The sequence below is a fragment of the Heterodontus francisci genome, chromosome 3 (assembly GCF_036365525.1).
Source record: "Heterodontus francisci isolate sHetFra1 chromosome 3, sHetFra1.hap1, whole genome shotgun sequence".
Taxonomy (NCBI): domain Eukaryota; kingdom Metazoa; phylum Chordata; class Chondrichthyes; order Heterodontiformes; family Heterodontidae; genus Heterodontus; species Heterodontus francisci.
Window position 1 is genome coordinate 24137549 of NC_090373.1, and position 16960 is coordinate 24154508.

Sequence of the window (16960 nt, forward strand, 5' to 3'; positions counted from 1 at the left end):
TTATTTAAGGAAGGATGTAAATGCATTGGAGGTGGTTCAGAGGAGTTTTACTAGATTGTTACCTGGTATTACTGGGTTGTCCTATGAGGAAAGGTTGGACAGACTGAGCTTGTTTTCACTGGAGTTTAGAAGAGTGAGGGGAGACTTGATTGAAGTTTATAAGATCCTGAATGGTCTTGACAAGGTAGATGTGGAAATGATGTTTCCTCTTGTGGGTGAGTCCAGAACTAGGGGGCACTGTTTTAAAATTAGGGGTCGCCCTTTTAGGACAGAGATGGGGAGAAATCTTTTCTCTCAGAGGGTTGACTTTGGAACTCTCAGCCTCAGAAGGAGGTGGAGGCGGAGACATTGAATAATTTTAAGGTGGAGGTAGATAGATTCTTGTTAGGCAAGGGAATCAAGGGATATCGGGGGTAGATGGAAGTGTGGAATTCGAAACATAAACAGATCATCCACGATCTTATTACTGGATGAGCGAAAATTTCCTCCAAATAAATATCGGGAAGGCTGAAGTCGTTGTTTTTGGTCCCCACCATAAACTCCGTTCCCTAGTTACTGACTCCATCTTGCTCCCTAGCGACAGTCTGAGGCTGAACCAGACTGTTCACAAACTTGGTGTCACACTTGACCTCAAGTGAGCTTCTGATCACATATCCGCACCATCACTAAAGCCGCCTATTTTCACCTCTGTTACATCGCCTGACTTTACCCCTGTCTTAGCTCACTTGCTCACTTGCTACTGAAACCCTCATTCATGCCTTTGTTACCTCTAGACTTGACTATTTTTAATGAACTCCTGGTTGACCTCCCATATTCTATACTCCATAAACTTGAGGTCATCCAAACCTCTGCTGCCCCTGCCCTAACTCACACTAAGTCCTGTTCCCCATCACTCCTACGCTCACTATCCTACATTGGCTCCCAGTCAAGCAACATCTCAATTTTAAAACTCTCATCCTTGTTTACAAATCCCTCCATGGCTTCATCCCTCCCTAACTCTAATCTCCTCCAGCCCCACAATTCTCCAAGATATCTGCACTCCTCTAATTCTGGCGTTTTGAGCATCTCCAATTTTAATTGTTCCACCATTAGTGGCCAAGCCTTCAGCTTTCAAAGGCCCAAGCTCTGGAATACCCTCACTATACATCTCCACCTCGCTTTCCTCCTTTAAGATACTCCATTAAACCTACCTCTTTGACCAAGCTTTTGGTCATCTGACCTAATTTCTCCTTATGTGGCTCGGTGTCAAATTTTGTTTGATAAATGCTCCTGTGAATCAGCTTGGGACATTTTTACTACATTAAAGCAGCTATATCAGGGTTGTCCAACATAAGGCCTGTGGGCCAGGATCCAGCCTGCCAAAGGTTTCCATCCGGCCTACGGATGTATTTCAGAGATGAGAAATGTTCCACTTTCTTCTTCTTTCAGATAGGCTTTTTAAAAAGAACCCCACTGCGTTTCACAGCTGACAGGTGCAGACATTGGGAACAGCAGTTTCTGAACTTTGGACAGATTCAGGGTTTTCCAGCGGCTTTTAAAAAAAATTCAGAACCCAGACCCCAGCTGGAAAACCCTGAATCTGTCCCGAAGTTCAGAAACTGCTGTTCCAATGTCAGCACCTGTCAGCTGTGAAACTCTCTTGTGATTTAAAAAAAAAACTGATCAAGCACAAAGCTGCTCTGCTGAGCACTCCCGCTCCCTGCAACTGTCAGAGAGAGCGAGAGAGAGAGGGACAGAAAGAGAGAGGGGAGGACAGAGAGAGAGAGGGGAGGGACAGAGAGAGAGAGAGGGGGGACAGAGAGAGAGAGGACAGAGAGAGAGGGGACAGAGAGAGAGGGGGACAGAGAGAAAGAGGGGGACAGAGAGAGAGAGGTGGGACAGAGAGAGAGGTGAAAGAGAGAGAGGGGGGACAGAGAGAGAGAGGGGGGACAGAGAGAGAGGGGGACAGAGAGAGAGGGGGGACAGAGAGAGAGGACAGAGAGAGGGGACAGAGAGAGAGAGAGGGGACAGAGAGAGAGAGGGGGGACAGAGAGAGAGAGGGGGGGGACAGAGAGAGAGGGGACAGAGTGAGAGGGGGGACAGAGAGAGAGAGGGGGGACAGAGAGAGAGGGGGGACAGAGAGATGACAGAGAGAGAGGGGACAGAGAGAGAGAGGGGGGACAGAGAGAGAGGGGAGGGACAGCGAGAGAGAGGACAGAGAGAGAGGGGACAGAGAGAGAGAGGGGGGACAGAGAGAGAGGGGAGGGACAGAGAGAGAGAGAGTGGGGACAGAGAGAGAGAGAGGGGAGGGACAGAGAGAGAGGGAGGGACAGAGAGAGAGAGGACAGAGAGAGAGAGAGGGGGGGACAGAGAGAGAGGACAGAGAGAGAGGGGGAACAGATGAAAGAGGGGACAGAGAGAGAGAGGGGGGACAGAGAGAGAGAGGGGGACAGAGAGAGAGAGAGGGGGGACAGAGAGAGAGGGGGGACAGAGAGAGAGGGGGACAGAGAGAGAGGGGACAGAGAGAGAGAGGGGGACAGACAGAGAGAGGAGGGACAGAGAGAGAGAGGAGGGACAGAGTGAGAGGGGGAGGGACAGAGAGAGAGGGGAGGGACAGAGAGAGAGGGACAGAGAGAGAGAGGGGGACAGGGAGAGAGGGGGGGGGACAGAGAGAGAGGGGAGGGACAGAGAGAGAGAGGACAGAGAGAGAGAGGGAGGACAGAGAGAGAGGGGGGGACAGAGAGAGAGAGGGGGGACAGAGAGAGAGGGGGGACAGAGAGAGAGAGGACAGAGAGAGAGGGGACAGAGAGAGAGAGAGGGGACAGAGAAAGAGGGGGGACAGAGAGAGAGGGCAGGACAGAGAGAGAGGGCAGGGACAGAGAGAGAGGGGAGGGACAGAGAGAGAGAGAGGGGGGACAGAGAGAGAGAGGGGGGACAGAGAGAGAGAGGGGGGACAGAGAGAGAGGGGAGGGACAGAGAGAGAGGGGAGGGACAGAGAGAGAGAGGACAGAGAGAGAGAGGGGGGGACAGAGAGAAAGAGGGGAGGGACAGAGAGAGAGAGAGGGGGGACAGAGAGAGAGGGGGGACAGAGAGAGAGAGGACAGAGAGAGAGGGGACAGAGAGAGAGAGGGGGACAGAGAGAGAGAGGAGGGACAGAGAGAGAGGGGAGGGACAGAGAGAGAGAGGACAGAGAGAGAGAGGACAGAGAGAGGGGGGACAGAGAGAGAGAGGGGGGACAGAGAGAGAGAGGAGGGACAGAGAGAGAGGGGAGGGACAGAGAGAGAGAGGACAGAGAGAGAGGGGACAGAGAGAGAGAGGGGGGGACAGGGAGAGAGGGCTGGGGACAGAGAGAGAGGGCGGGGACAGAGAGAGAGGGGAGGGACAGAGAGAGAGAGGACAGAGAGAGAGAGGGGGGACAGAGAGAGAGAGGACAGAGAGAGAGAGAGAGGACAGAGAGAGAGAGGGGGGACAGAGAGAGAGGGGAGGGACTGAGAGAGAGAGGGGGGACAGAGAAAGAGGGGAGGGACAGAGAGAGAGGGGAGGGACAAATAGAGAGAGGGGAGGGACAAATAGAGAGAGGGGGGACAGAGAGAGAGGGGGGACAGAGAGAGAGGGGAGGGACAGAGAGAGAGAGGGGGGGACAGAGAGAGAGAAGACAGAGAGAGAGGGGACAGAGAGAGAGAGAGGGGACAGAGAAAGAGGGGGGACAGAGAGAGAGGGCAGGGACAGAGAGAGAGGGGAGGGACAGAGAGAGAGAGAGGGGGGACAGAGAGAGAGAGGGGGGACAGAGAGAGAGAGGGGGGACAGAGAGAGAGGGGAGGGACAGAGAGAGAGGGGAGGGACAGAGAGAGAGAGGACAGAGAGAGAGAGGGGGGACAGAGAGAAAGAGGGGAGGGACAGAGAGAGAGAGAGGGGGGACAGAGAGAGAGGGGGGACAGAGAGAGAGAGGACAGAGAGAGAGAGGACAGAGAGAGAGGGGACAGAGAGAGAGAGGGGGACAGAGAGAGAGAGGAGGGACAGAGAGAGAGGGGAGGGACAGAGAGAGAGAGGACAGAGAGAGGGGGGACAGAGAGAGAGAGGGGGGACAGAGAGAGAGAGGAGGGACAGAGAGAGAGGGGAGGGACAGAGAGAGAGAGGACAGAGAGAGAGGGGACAGAGAGAGAGAGGGGGGACAGGGAGAGAGGGCGGGGACAGAGAGAGAGGGCGGGGACAGAGAGAGAGGGGAGGGACAGAGAGAGAGAGGACAGAGAGAGAGAGGGGGACAGAGAGAGAGAGGACAGAGAGAGAGAGAGAGGACAGAGAGAGAGAGGGGGGACAGAGAGAGAGGGGAGGGACAGAGAGAGAGAGGGGGGACAGAGAAAGAGGGGAGGGACAGAGAGAGAGGGGAGGGACAAATAGAGAGAGGGGAGGGACAAATAGAGAGAGGGGGGACAGAGAGAGAGGGGGGACAGCGAGAGAGGGGAGGGACAGAGAGAGAGAGGGGGGGACAGAGAGAGAGAAGACAGAGAGAGAGGGGGAACAGATTGAGAGGGGACAGATTGAGAGAGGGGGGACAGAGTGAGAGGGGGGGACAGAGAGAGAGGGGGGGGGGACAGAGAGAGAGGACAGAGAGAGAGGGGAGGGACAGAGAGAGAGGGGACAGAGAGAGAGAGAGGGGACAGAGAGAGAGAGGGGGGACAGAGAGAGAGAGGGGGGACAGAGAGAGAGGGGAGGGACAGAGAGAGAGAGAGGGGGGACAGAGAGAGAGAGGGGGGGCAGAGAGAGAGGGGAGGGACAGAGAGAGAGAGGACAGAGAGAGGGACAGAGAGAGAGAGGGGGGAAAGAGAGAGAGAGGGGGACAGATAGAGAGGGGGGACAGATTGAAAGAGGGGACAGATTGAGAGAGGGGGGACAGAGAGAGAGAGGGGGGACAGAGAGAGAGAGGGGGGACAGAGAGAGAGGGGAGGGACAGAGAGAGAGAGAGGGGGGACAGAGAGAGAGAGGGGGGGCAGAGAGAGAGGGGAGGGACAGAGAGAGAGAGGACAGAGAGAGGGACAGAGAGAGAGAGGGGGGAAAGAGAGAGAGAGGGGGACAGAGAGAGAGGGGGGACAGATTGAAAGAGGGGACAGATTGAGAGAGGGGGGACAGAGAGAGAGAGGGGGGACAGAGAGAGAGAGAGGGGGGACAGAGAGAGAGAGGGGGGACAGAGAGAGAGAGGGGGGGGGACAGAGTGAGAGAGGGGGGACAGAGAGAGAGAGGGGGGACAGAGAGAGAGAGGGGGACAGAGAGAGAGAGGGGGACAGAGAGAGAGCGAACAGAGAGAGAGAGCGGGGACAGAGAGAGAGAGGGGGGACAGAGAGAGAGAGGGGGGATAGAGAGAGAGAGAGGACAGAGGAGATAGGAGACAGAGAGAGAGAGGGGGGGGACAGAGAGAGAGAGGGGGGACAGAGAGTGAGAGGGGACAGAGAGAGAGGGGACAGAGAGAGAGGGGACAGAGAGAAAGGGGACAGAGAGAAAGGGGACAGAGAGAGAGGGGGGAGAGAGAGAGAGGGGGGACAGAGAGAGAGAGGGGGGATAGAGAGAGAGAGAGGACAGAGGAGATAGGAGACAGAGAGAGAGAGTGGACAGGGAGAGAGAGGGGGACAGAGAGAGAGGGAGGGGGGACAGAGAGAGAGAGGGGGGACAGAGAGTGAGAGGGGACAGAGTGAGAGGGGACAGAGAGAGGGGGGGACAGAGACTGAGAGGGGACAGAGAGAGGGGGGGGGACAGAGAGTGAGGGGACAGAGAGAGAGGGGACAGAGAGAGAGGGGACAGAGAGAAAGGGGACAGAGAGAAAGGGAACAGAGAGAGAGGGGGGACAGATTGAAAGAGGGGACAGATTGAGAGAGGGGACAGATTGAGAGAGGGGGGACAGAGAGAGAGAGAGGGGGGACAGAGTGAGAGAGGGGGGACAGAGAGAGAGAGGGGGGACAGAGAGAGAGGGGGACAGAGAGAGAGCGAACAGAGAGAGAGAGCGGGGACAGAGAGAGAGAGGGGGGACAGAGAGAGAGAGAGGGGGACAGAGAGAGAGAGGGGGGACAGAGAGAGAGAGGGGGGATAGAGAGAGAGAGGGGGGATAGAGAGAGAGAGAGGACAGAGGAGATAGGAGACAGAGAGAGAGAGTGGACAGAGAGAGGGGGGGGGACAGAGAGAGAGAGGGGGGACAGAGAGTGAGAGGGGACAGAGTGAGAGGGGACAGAGAGAGAGGGGACAGAGAGAAAGGGGACAGAGAGAGAGAGGGGGGACAGAGAGAGAGAGGGGGGACAGAGAGAGTGAGGGGGGATAGAGAGAGAGAGAGGACAGAGGAGATAGGAGACAGAGAGAGAGAGTGGACAGAGAGAGAGAGGGGGACCGAGAGAGAGAGGGGGACAGAGAGGGGGGGGGACAGAGAGAGAGAGGGGGGACAGAGAGTGAGAGGGGACAGAGAGAGAGGGGACAGAGAGAAAGGGGACAGAGAGAAAGGGGACAGAGAGAGAGACGGGGGACAGAGAGAGAGAGGGGGGACAGAGAGTGAGAGGGGACAGAGAGAGAGGGGGGACAGAGAGAGAGGGGACAGAGAGAAAGGGGACAGAGAGAAAGGGGACAGAGAGAGAGACGGGGGACAGAGAGAGAGAGGGGGGACAGAGAGAGTGAGGGGGGATAGAGAGAGAGAGAGGACAGAGGAGATAGGAGACAGAGAGAGAGAGTGGACAGAGAGAGAGAGGGGGACCGAGAGAGAGAGGGGGACAGAGTGGGGGGGGGGACAGAGAGAGAGAGGGGGGACAGAGAGTGAGAGGGGACAGAGAGAGAGGGGACAGAGAGAAAGGGGACAGAGAGAAAGGGGACAGAGAGAGAGACGGGGGACAGAGAGAGAGAGGGGGGACAGAGAGAGTGAGGGGGGATAGAGAGAGAGAGAGGACAGAGGAGATAGGAGACAGAGAGAGAGAGTGGACAGGGAGAGAGAGGGGGACAGAGAGTGAGAGGGGACAGAGTGAGAGGGGACAGAGAGAGGGGGGGGGACAGAGAGTGAGAGGGGACAGAGAGAGGGGGGGGACAGAGAGTGAGGGGACAGAGAGAGAGGGGACAGAGAGAAAGGGGACAGAGAGAAAGGGAACAGAGAGAGAGGGGGGACAGATTGAAAGAGGGGACAGATTGAGAGAGGGGACAGATTGAGAGAGGGGGGACAGAGAGAGAGAGAGGGGGGACAGAGAGAGAGAGAGGGGGGACAGAGTGAGAGAGGGGGGACAGAGAGAGAGAGGGGGGACAGAGAGAGAGGGGGACAGAGAGAGAGCGAACAGAGAGAGAGAGCGGGGACAGAGAGAGAGAGGGGGGACAGAGAGAGAGAGAGAGGGGGACAGAGAGAGAGAGGGGGGACAGAGAGAGAGAGGGGGGATAGAGAGAGAGGGGGGGGATAGAGAGAGAGAGAGGACAGAGGAGATAGGAGACAGAGAGAGAGAGTGGACAGAGAGAGAGGGGGGGGGGACAGAGAGAGAGAGGGGGGACAGAGAGTGAGAGGGGACAGAGTGAGAGGGGACAGAGAGAGAGGGGACAGAGAGAAAGGGGACAGAGAGAGAGAGGGGGGACAGAGAGAGAGAGGGGGGACAGAGAGAGTGAGGGGGGATAGAGAGAGAGAGAGGACAGAGGAGATAGGAGACAGAGAGAGAGAGTGGACAGAGAGAGAGAGGGGGACAGAGAGAGAGAGGGGGACAGAGAGAGGGTGGGGGACAGAGAGAGAGAGGGGGGACAGAGAGTGAGAGGGGACAGAGAGAGAGGGGACAGAGAGAAAGGGGACAGAGAGAAAGGGGACACAGAGAGAGACGGGGGACAGAGAGAGAGAGGGGGGACAGAGAGAGTGAGGGGGGATAGAGAGAGAGAGAGGACAGAGGAGATAGGAGACAGAGAGAGAGAGTGGACAGAGAGAGAGAGGGGGGACAGAGAGAGAGAGGGGGGACAGAGAGAGAGAGGGGGGACAGAGAGAGAGAGGGGGACAGAGAGAGAGAGGGGGGACAGAGAGAGAGAGGGGGACAGAGAGAGAGAGGGGGGACAGAGAGAGAGAGGGGGACAGAGAGAGAGAGGGGGGACAGAGAGAGAGAGGGGGACAGAGAGAGGGGAGGGAACCGGGGGAGAGAGGGGGGACAAAGAGAGAGAGGGGGACAGAGAGAGGGAGGGAACCGGGGGAGAGAGGGGGGTTAGGCACAGAGAGAAAGAGGGGGGACAGAGAAGGGGGGGACAGAGAGAGAGAGGGGGGATAGAGAGAGAGGGGACAGAGAGAGAGTGGGGGGACAGAGAGAGAGAGGGGGACAGAGAGAGAGAGGGGGGACAGAGAGAGAGAGGGGGGACAGAGAGAGAGAGGGGGGACAGAGAGAGAGAGGGGGACAGAGAGAGAGAGGGGGGACAGAGAGAGAGAGGGGGACAGAGAGAGGGGAGGGAACCGGGGGAGAGAGGGGGGACAGAGAGAGAGAGGGGGACAGAGAGAGAGAGGGGGGACAGAGAGAGAGAGGGGGACAGAGAGAGAGAGGGGGGACAGAGAGAGAGAGGGGGACAGAGAGAGGGGAGGGAACCGGGGGAGAGAGGGGGGACAGAGAGAGAGAGGGGGACAGAGAGAGGGGAGGGAACCGGGGGAGAGAGGGGGGTTAGGCACAGAGAGAAAGAGGGGGGACAGAGAAGGGGGGGACAAAGAGAGCGAGGACAACACAGGGAGGGATAAGTCAATAAATTAATCTTCTGATTTAAAGTTTCATCACAAAAATGCACATTTGTTGTTGTTTTGATTAATAGTTAGATACATTTTTAATGCCTTTATCTTTCTGAAATTGTCTCACCACCCCCTTATGTGAGACAAAAATTGTAATGTGGCCCCCGCCACGCGAAAAGGTTGGACATCCCCGAGCTATACAAATGCCATGTGTTATTGTTCAGGAAGTGGAGCCTTTTAGTTTCCATTCGGATGATATTCAAAAGGCTGACATTTGAGAAAGAGGACCGTATTTGACAGCAGATACTTGTAAAACAGCCAAGACCTGAGGACAAAATTGCTGCTAAACTGGTTCTCAAACAAGCAGTAACTGGGTGGGAAAATTCTGTTGGTTTATCATCGACCCCACCTAGAAAATTAAATACGCTGTATAACTTCTTGTTTCCTAGCAACAGGTTGGGCTATTTCTGCATCTTTCCTCCCCCCTCCCCCACCCCCCTCAGCCACCAACACCCAATGTAAATTTGACTAAGACATTACTTCCCATAAGAGAAGGTCCAGTGTACGATACGTTGCCTGAATGGGGCATTCATGAAGCACTGTGGGCTTTGTCTTATTAACTTTTCACCAGCACAGTAAATTCAACCTGTTGTAACCTTTGCCAAAACAAATGTACATTATCCACATACCTGATTAAATATTTCTGACACATCTTTCATGATCTCAGGACACTCCAGGGCACTTTACGGCCAATGAAGTAGTTTTAAAATTTAGTCACTGTTGTAATGTAGGAAATGAGGCAGCCAAATTTGCACACAGCAAGATCCCATAAACAGCAGTGAGATAATGTCCGGCTAATCCGCTTTTCAGTCGTGTTAGTTGAGGGACATATGTTGGCCAGGAAGAACATATCATCTCTTTTTTAAAACAGTGCTAGGAGATTTTTTACATCCACCTGAGAAAGCAGGCACTCATCTCACCCAAGCAATCACTTTTGACGGTGCAGCACTCCCTCAGTACTGCACTGGAGTGTCAGCCTGGATTTTACTCTCAAGTCCTAGAGTGGGCCTCGAACTCATAATGTGCTATCACAGAGATAAGTGTCCTGCCCACTGAGCCACACTAACACTTTAGCTACAAATATGTAATCACAAGAATAGACTTTACCATGTCATAGAGTCATTTACTGCACAGAAGGAGGCCATTCGGCCCATCGAGTCCATGCCAGCTCTCCACAGAGCTATGCCATCAGTCCCACTCCTCTGCTTCATCCCCACAGCCCTGCAAGTTTATTTCCCTCAAGTGCCCATCCAATTTCCTTTTGAAATCATTGTGTCCACTTCCACCACCCTCATAGGCAGCGAGTTCCAGGTCATTACCACTCACTGTGTAAAAAAGTTCTTCCTCATATTCCCCTGTATCTTTTGCCCAAAACCTTCAATCTGTGTCCTCCTTGTCCTTGAACCATTTGTTAATGGGAACAGTGTTTTCTTGTCTAACTTATCTAAACCTGTCATAATCTTGTACATTTCTATTAAATCTCCCTTCAGTTTCCTTTGCTCCAGGGAGAACAACCCCCGATTTCCCAACCTAACCTTGTAACTAAAATTCCACATCCCTGGAACCATTCTGGTAAATCTCCTCTGTACCCTCTCGTGGACCCTCACATCCTTCCTAAAGTGTGGTGACTAGAACTGATCACAATATTTTAGTTGGAGCATAACCAGAGTTTTATAAAAGTTCAGCATAACTTCCCTACTTCTGTACTCAATGCCTCTATTTATGAAGCCCAAGATCCCATATGCTTTACCAACCACTCTCTCAATATGTCCTACCACCTTTAAAGATTGATGCACATGCACCCCCAGGTCCCTCTGCTCCTGCACACTCTGTTGAACTGTGCCATTATGTACATATTGCCTCACCCTCTCCCTTCTGCCAAAATGGATCACCTCACACTTATCTGTATTAAATTCCATCAGCCACCGGTCTGCCCATTCTGCTGGCCTATCTATGTCCTGTTGCAGGCAGTTTGTATCATCCTCACTGTTTGCCACTCTTCCAAGTTTGGTATCTTTGGCAAATTTTGAAACATTACTCTGTATTCCAAAATCCAAGTCATTTATATACATATCAAAAAAAAGTGGTTCGAGCACTGACCCTTGGGGAACACACAATTTTTCTCCAATTATTTTGTAGGGAATGTTACAAATATTGCACCATCCCATATTGTTCACGAGGTTTTAGTGCAGGTCTCTCCTGTAGGTGGGGCCAGTGTCCTTTACAACCAGGAATTTACTATTACCACCCAATATCTAGAATTCTGATGGGGATGGTTGGGGGTCTGGGGTGTACCCCGATATGATGCAGCGTGGAGGTGTAATCAGGGATGATGTAGGTGGGGGAGGAGTGTAATTGGGGATGGTGCGGGTGGTATAATCAGGGAACAATGCGCAAGGGTGTAATCAGGGAACGATGCGGAGGGTGTAATTGGGGAACGATGCGGGGGGGTGTAATTGGGGAACGATGCGGAGGGTGTAATCGGAGAACGATGCGGGGGGATGTAATCGGGGAACGATGCGGGGGGATGTAATCGGGGAACGATGCGGGGGGATGTAATCGGGGAACGATGCGGGGGGGTGTAATCGGGGAACGATGCGAGGGGTGTAATCGGGGAACAATGCGGGGGGAAGTAATTGGGGAACGATGCGGTGGGGTGTAATCGGGGAACAATGCGGGGGGAAGTAATTGGGGAACGATGCGGTGGGGTGTAATCGGGGAACAATGCGGGGGGAAGTAATTGGGGAACGATGCGGGGGGGTGTAATCGGGGAACAATGCGGGGGGAAGTAATTGGGGAACGATGCGGGGGGGTGTAATCGGGGAACGATGCGAGGGGTGTAATCGGGGAACAATGCGGGGGGAAGTAATTGGGGAACGATGCGGGGGGGTGTAATCGGGGAACAATGCGGGGGGAAGTAATTGGGGAACGATGCGGGGGGGTGTAATCGGGGAACGATGCGAGGGGTGTAATCGGGGAACGATGCGAGGGGTGTAATCGGGGAACAATGCGGGGGGGTGTAATCGGGGAACGATGCGAGGGGTGTAATCGGGGAACGATGCGAGGGGTGTAATCGGGGAACAATGCGGGGGGAAGTAATTGGGGAACGATGCGGGGGGGTGTAATCGGGGAACGATGCGAGGGGTGTAATCGGGGAACGATGCGAGGGGTGTAATCGGGGAACAATGCGGGGGGAAGTAATTGGGGAACGATGCGGGGGGGTGTAATCGGGGAACGATGCGGGGGGGTGTAATCGGGGAACAATGCGGGGGGAAGTAATTGGGGAACGATGCGGGGGGGTGTAATCGGGGAACGATGCGAGGGGTGTAATCGGGGAACAATGCGGGGATGTAATCTGCGAGCAATGCCAGGGTGGGCTGTAACCGGGAATTATGCAGGTGGGGGTGTAACTGGGGCGGTACGGGTGGTTGGGTGTAACCGGTACGGATGCAGCTGGGATGTAACCGGGATGGTAGGGGTGGTTTGGTGTAACCGGGGATGATGCAGCTGGGGTGTAACCGGGGCGGTAGGTGTGGTTGTGTGTAACCAGGGATGATGCAGCTGGGGTGTAACCGGGGCGGTACGGGTGGTTGGGGGTAACCGGGGATGATGCAGGTGGGGGTGTAACCGGGGCGGTACGGGTGGTTGGGTGTAACCGGTACGGATGCAGCTGGGATGTAACCGGGATGGTAGGGGTGGTTTGGTGTAACCGGGGATGATGCAGCTGGGGTGTAACCGGGGCGGTAGGTGTGGTTGTGTGTAACCAGGGATGATGCAGCTGGGTTGTAACCGGGGCGGTACGGGTGGTTGGGTGTAACCGGGGATGATGCAGCTGGGGTGTAACCGGGGCGGTATGGGTGGTTGGGGGTAACCGGGGATGATGCAGGTGGAGTGTAACCGGGGCGGTACGGGTATTTGGGCGTAACCGGGGATGATGCAGCTGGGGTGTAATCGGGGCGGTACGGATGGTTGGGTGTAACCGGGGATGATGCAGGTGGGGTGTAACCGGGGCGGTACGGGTGGTTGTGTGTAACCGGGGATGCTGCAGGTGGAGTGTAATCGGGGCGGTACGGATGGTTGGGTGTAACCGGGGATGATGCAGGTGGGGTGTAACCGGGGCGGTACGGATGGTTGGGTGTAACCGGGGATGATGCAGGTGGGGTGTAACCGGGGCGGTACGGGTGGTTGGATGTAACCGGGGATGATGTAGGTGGAGTGTAACCGGGGCGGTACGGATGGTTGGATGTAACCGGGGATGATGTAGGTGGAGTGTAACCGGGGCGGTACGGATGGTTGGATGTAACCGGGGATGATGTAGGTGGAGTGTAACCGGGGCGGTACGGATGGTTGGATGTAACCGGGGATGATGTAGGTGGAGTGTAACCGGGGCGGTACGGATGGTTGGATGTAACCGGGGATGATGTAGGTGGAGTGTAACCGGGGCGGTACGGATGGTTGGATGTAACCGGGGATGATGTAGGTGGAGTGTAACCGGGGCGGTACGGGTGGTTGGGTGTAACCGGGGATGATGCAGTTGGGGTGTAACCGGGGCGGTACGGGTGGTTGGATGTAACCGGGGATGATGTAGGTGGAGTGTAACCGGGGCGGTACGGATGGTTGGATGTAACCGGGGATGATGTAGGTGGAGTGTAACCGGGGCGGTACGGATGGTTGGGTGTAACCGGGGATGATGCAGTTGGGGTGTAACCGGGGCGGTACGGGTGGTTGGATGTAACCGGGGATGATGTAGGTGGAGTGTAACCGGGGCGGTACGGGTGGTTGGATGTAACCGGGGATGATGTAGGTGGAGTGTAACCGGGGCGGTACGGATGGTTGGGTGTAACCGGGGATGATGCAGGTGGGGTGTAACCGGGGGGGTACGGGTGGTTGTGTGTAACCGGGGATGATGTAGGTGGAGTGTAATCGGGGCGGTACGGGTGGTTGGGTGTAACCGGGGATGATGCAGGTGGGGTGTAACCGGGGGGGGTACGGGTGGTTGTGTGTAACCGGGGATGATGTAGGTGGAGTGTAACCGGGGCGGTACGGGTGGTTGGATGTAACCGGGGATGATGTAGGTGGAGTGTAACCGGGGCGGTACGGGTGGTTGTGTGTAACCGGGGATGATGTAGGTGGAGTGTAACCGGGGCGGTACGGATGGTTGGATGTAACCGGGGATGATGTAGGTGGAGTGTAACCGGGGCGGTACGGGTGGTTGTGTGTAACCGGGGATGCTGCAGGTGGAGTGTAATCGGGGCGGTACGGGTGGTTGTGTGTAACCGGGGATGCTGCAGGTGGAGTGTAACCGGGGCGGTACGGGTGGTTGGATGTAACCGGGGATGATGTAGGTGGAGTGTAACCGGGGCGGTACGGGTGGTTGGGTGTAACCGGGGATGATGTAGGTGGAGTGTAACCGGGGCGGTACGGGTGGTTGTGTGTAACCGGGGATGATGTAGGTGGAGTGTAACCGGGGCGGTACGGGTGGTTGGATGTAACCGGGGATGATGCAGTTGGGGTGTAACCGGGGCGGTACGGGTGGTTGGGTGTAACCGGGGATGCTGCAGGTGGAGTGTAACCGGGGCGGTACGGGTGGTTGTGTGTAACCGGGGATGATGTAGGTGGAGTGTAACCGGGGCGGTACGGGTGGTTGGATGTAACCGGGGATGATGCAGTTGGGGTGTAACCGGGGCGGTACGGGTGGTTGGGTGTAACCGGGGATGCTGCAGGTGGAGTGTAACCGGGGCGGTACGGGTGGTTGGGTGTAACCGGGGATGATGCAGTTGGGGTGTAACCGGGGCGGTACGGATGGTTGGGTGTAACCGGGGATGCTGCAGGTGGAGTGTAACCGGGGCGGTACGGGTGGTTGGATGTAACCGGGGATGATGTAGGTGGGGTGTAACCGGGGCGGTACGGGTGGTTGGATGTAACCAGGGATGATGCAGCTGGGGTGTAACCGTGGCAGTAAGGGTGGTTGGGTGTAACCGGGGATGATGCAGCTGGGGTGTAACCGGGGCGGTACGGGTGGTTGGGTGTAACCGGGGATGATGCAGCTGGGGTGTAACCGGGGCGGTATGGGTGGTTGGGTGTAACCGGGGATGATGCAGCTGGGGTGTAACCGAGGCGGTATGGGTGGTTGGGTGTAACCGGGGATGATGCAGCTGGGGTGTAACCGGGGCGGTACGGGTGGTTGGGTGTAACCGGGGATGATTCAGTTGGGCTGTAACCGAGGCGGTATGGGTGGTTGGGTGTAACCGGGGATGATTCAGTTGAGCTGTAACCGAGGCGGTATGGGTGGTTGGGTGTAACCGGGGATGATGCAAGGTGGCAAGATGTAACCATGCTTGGTGGGGGGTGGATGTTGCGAAACTAGGGTGGGTTGTAACCTTTGTGGGGCAGGCATGGTTAGAGGTGTTGGTCTAACAGTGTGGCCCCTTTACTACATTGAATGGACACTGGGATCTTGTACTGGTCTGTCTAGCTCAATGACATCAGCAATGAGGGACTTTTGATATGTATAGAGACTGAGATCGTTCTCCTTACAGCAGAGATGGTTAAAGGGAGATTTAATTGAGGGCCTCAAAATTATGAAGGGATTTAATAGAGTAAATAAGGAGGAACTATTTTCACTGGCAGGAGGGTCAGTAACCAGACAACACAGATTCAAGATTATTGACAAAAGAACAAAGAGGGATCTTGAGACTTTTATTTCAGCGAGTTGCTGTGATCTGGAATATATTGCCTGAAAGGGTGCAGGAAGCAGATTCAATAGTGAAGAGCAGGGGTGTGACATTAATTGAATGGCTCTTTGAAAGAGCCAGCACAGGCACAATAGGTTGAATGGCCTCCTTCTTTGCTGTGAGATTTTATGATCTTCTGGCCATTCCAGCAGTGGCTGCAAGTAGTATTTTAAACATTTATGGACCCACTTTATCTTACAAATAACTCAACAATATATATCAGACCAATGTTCTTCCATTGTAAAATGGTGGACAGGCACGTATTTTTATTTTGTATAAAAATACAGCCTGTGGTTTTGATTCTGGATCACAGTTAGACTGCTACAGCACACAGCATTAACATGGGTCAAACTGGGAATGAGATGGAAAACCTAAAAATGATGGATAGTGAAAATACACTCACCCAACAACAACAACTTATATAAATTTATATAACTCCTTTAACATCGTGAACGTGTCTCAAGGCATTTCACAGGAGTGTTATCAAACAAAACCTGTCACTGAGCAGGATGTGGAGATATTAGGATAAGTGACCAAAATCTTGGTCAAAGAGGTAGGTTTTAAGGAAGAGGTTAAGACGAGGAGGTTTAGGTAAGGAATTCCAGAGTTTCGGACCCAGACAGCGGAAGATGATGAAAATTGGGGAGGTGCAAGATGCCAGAATTGGAGGAACGCAGATATCTCAGAGGGTTGTCGGGCTGGAGGAGTCGTCAGGGCTAGGGAGTGGCGAGGATACAGAGGGATTTGAAAACAAGAATGAGAATTTTAAAACTGAGGTGTAACTAGAGTGAGAGCCAATGTAGGTCAGTGAGCATTGCGATGATGAGTGAATAGGACTCAGGGATCTGAGGGCTGCTGAACAAAACGGTAAATGCTATGTATACACACACAGGCACAAATGGACCCTCTGTGGCATTGCTCACAGTAGGTCAGAATATGTGCTGTTTTATAACATTAGGTGTGTTATGCCATGTAATGAACAACATACTGTCAGGGCCGATGATTTATGGTGACTGAACAGAGTCATAGCGTCATTTACAGCACAGAATGAGGCCATTCGGCCCATCAAATCCATGCAGGTCCTCCATCGAACTATCCTGTCAGTCCCACTCCCCAGCTCGATCCCTGTAGCCCTGCAAGTCTATTTCTCTCAGGTGGCCATCCAACTTCCTCTCAAAGTCATTTCTTGTATTCCTTCCACCACCCTTGTGGGCAGCGAGTTCCAGGTCATTATTCCAGGAATATGTCAAAATGTGTTGCTAGTACACGGGAATCTAGGATTGTTATCGATGCTTAGGGAAGTCTCTAATTCTATTCCATATTACATAGAACGTACAGCAGAGAAACAGGCCATTCACTCAACTGGTCCATCCCAGTGTTGCCTCCTCCCACCCTACTTCATCTCACCCTATCAGTATAACCTCCTATTCCTTTCTCCCTCGTGTGTTTATTTAGCTTCACCTTAAATGTATCTATACTACTCTCCTCAAATACT

The 16960-nt window shown here is 54.3% G+C and overlaps 1 protein-coding gene across 1 annotated transcript in view; it reads right to left on the reverse strand.

Annotated features, from left to right (window-relative positions):
• capn9 (calpain 9) overlaps positions 1–16960 on the reverse strand; it is a 90008-nt gene that overhangs the window by 53982 nt on the left and 19066 nt on the right. The window lies entirely within an intron of this gene.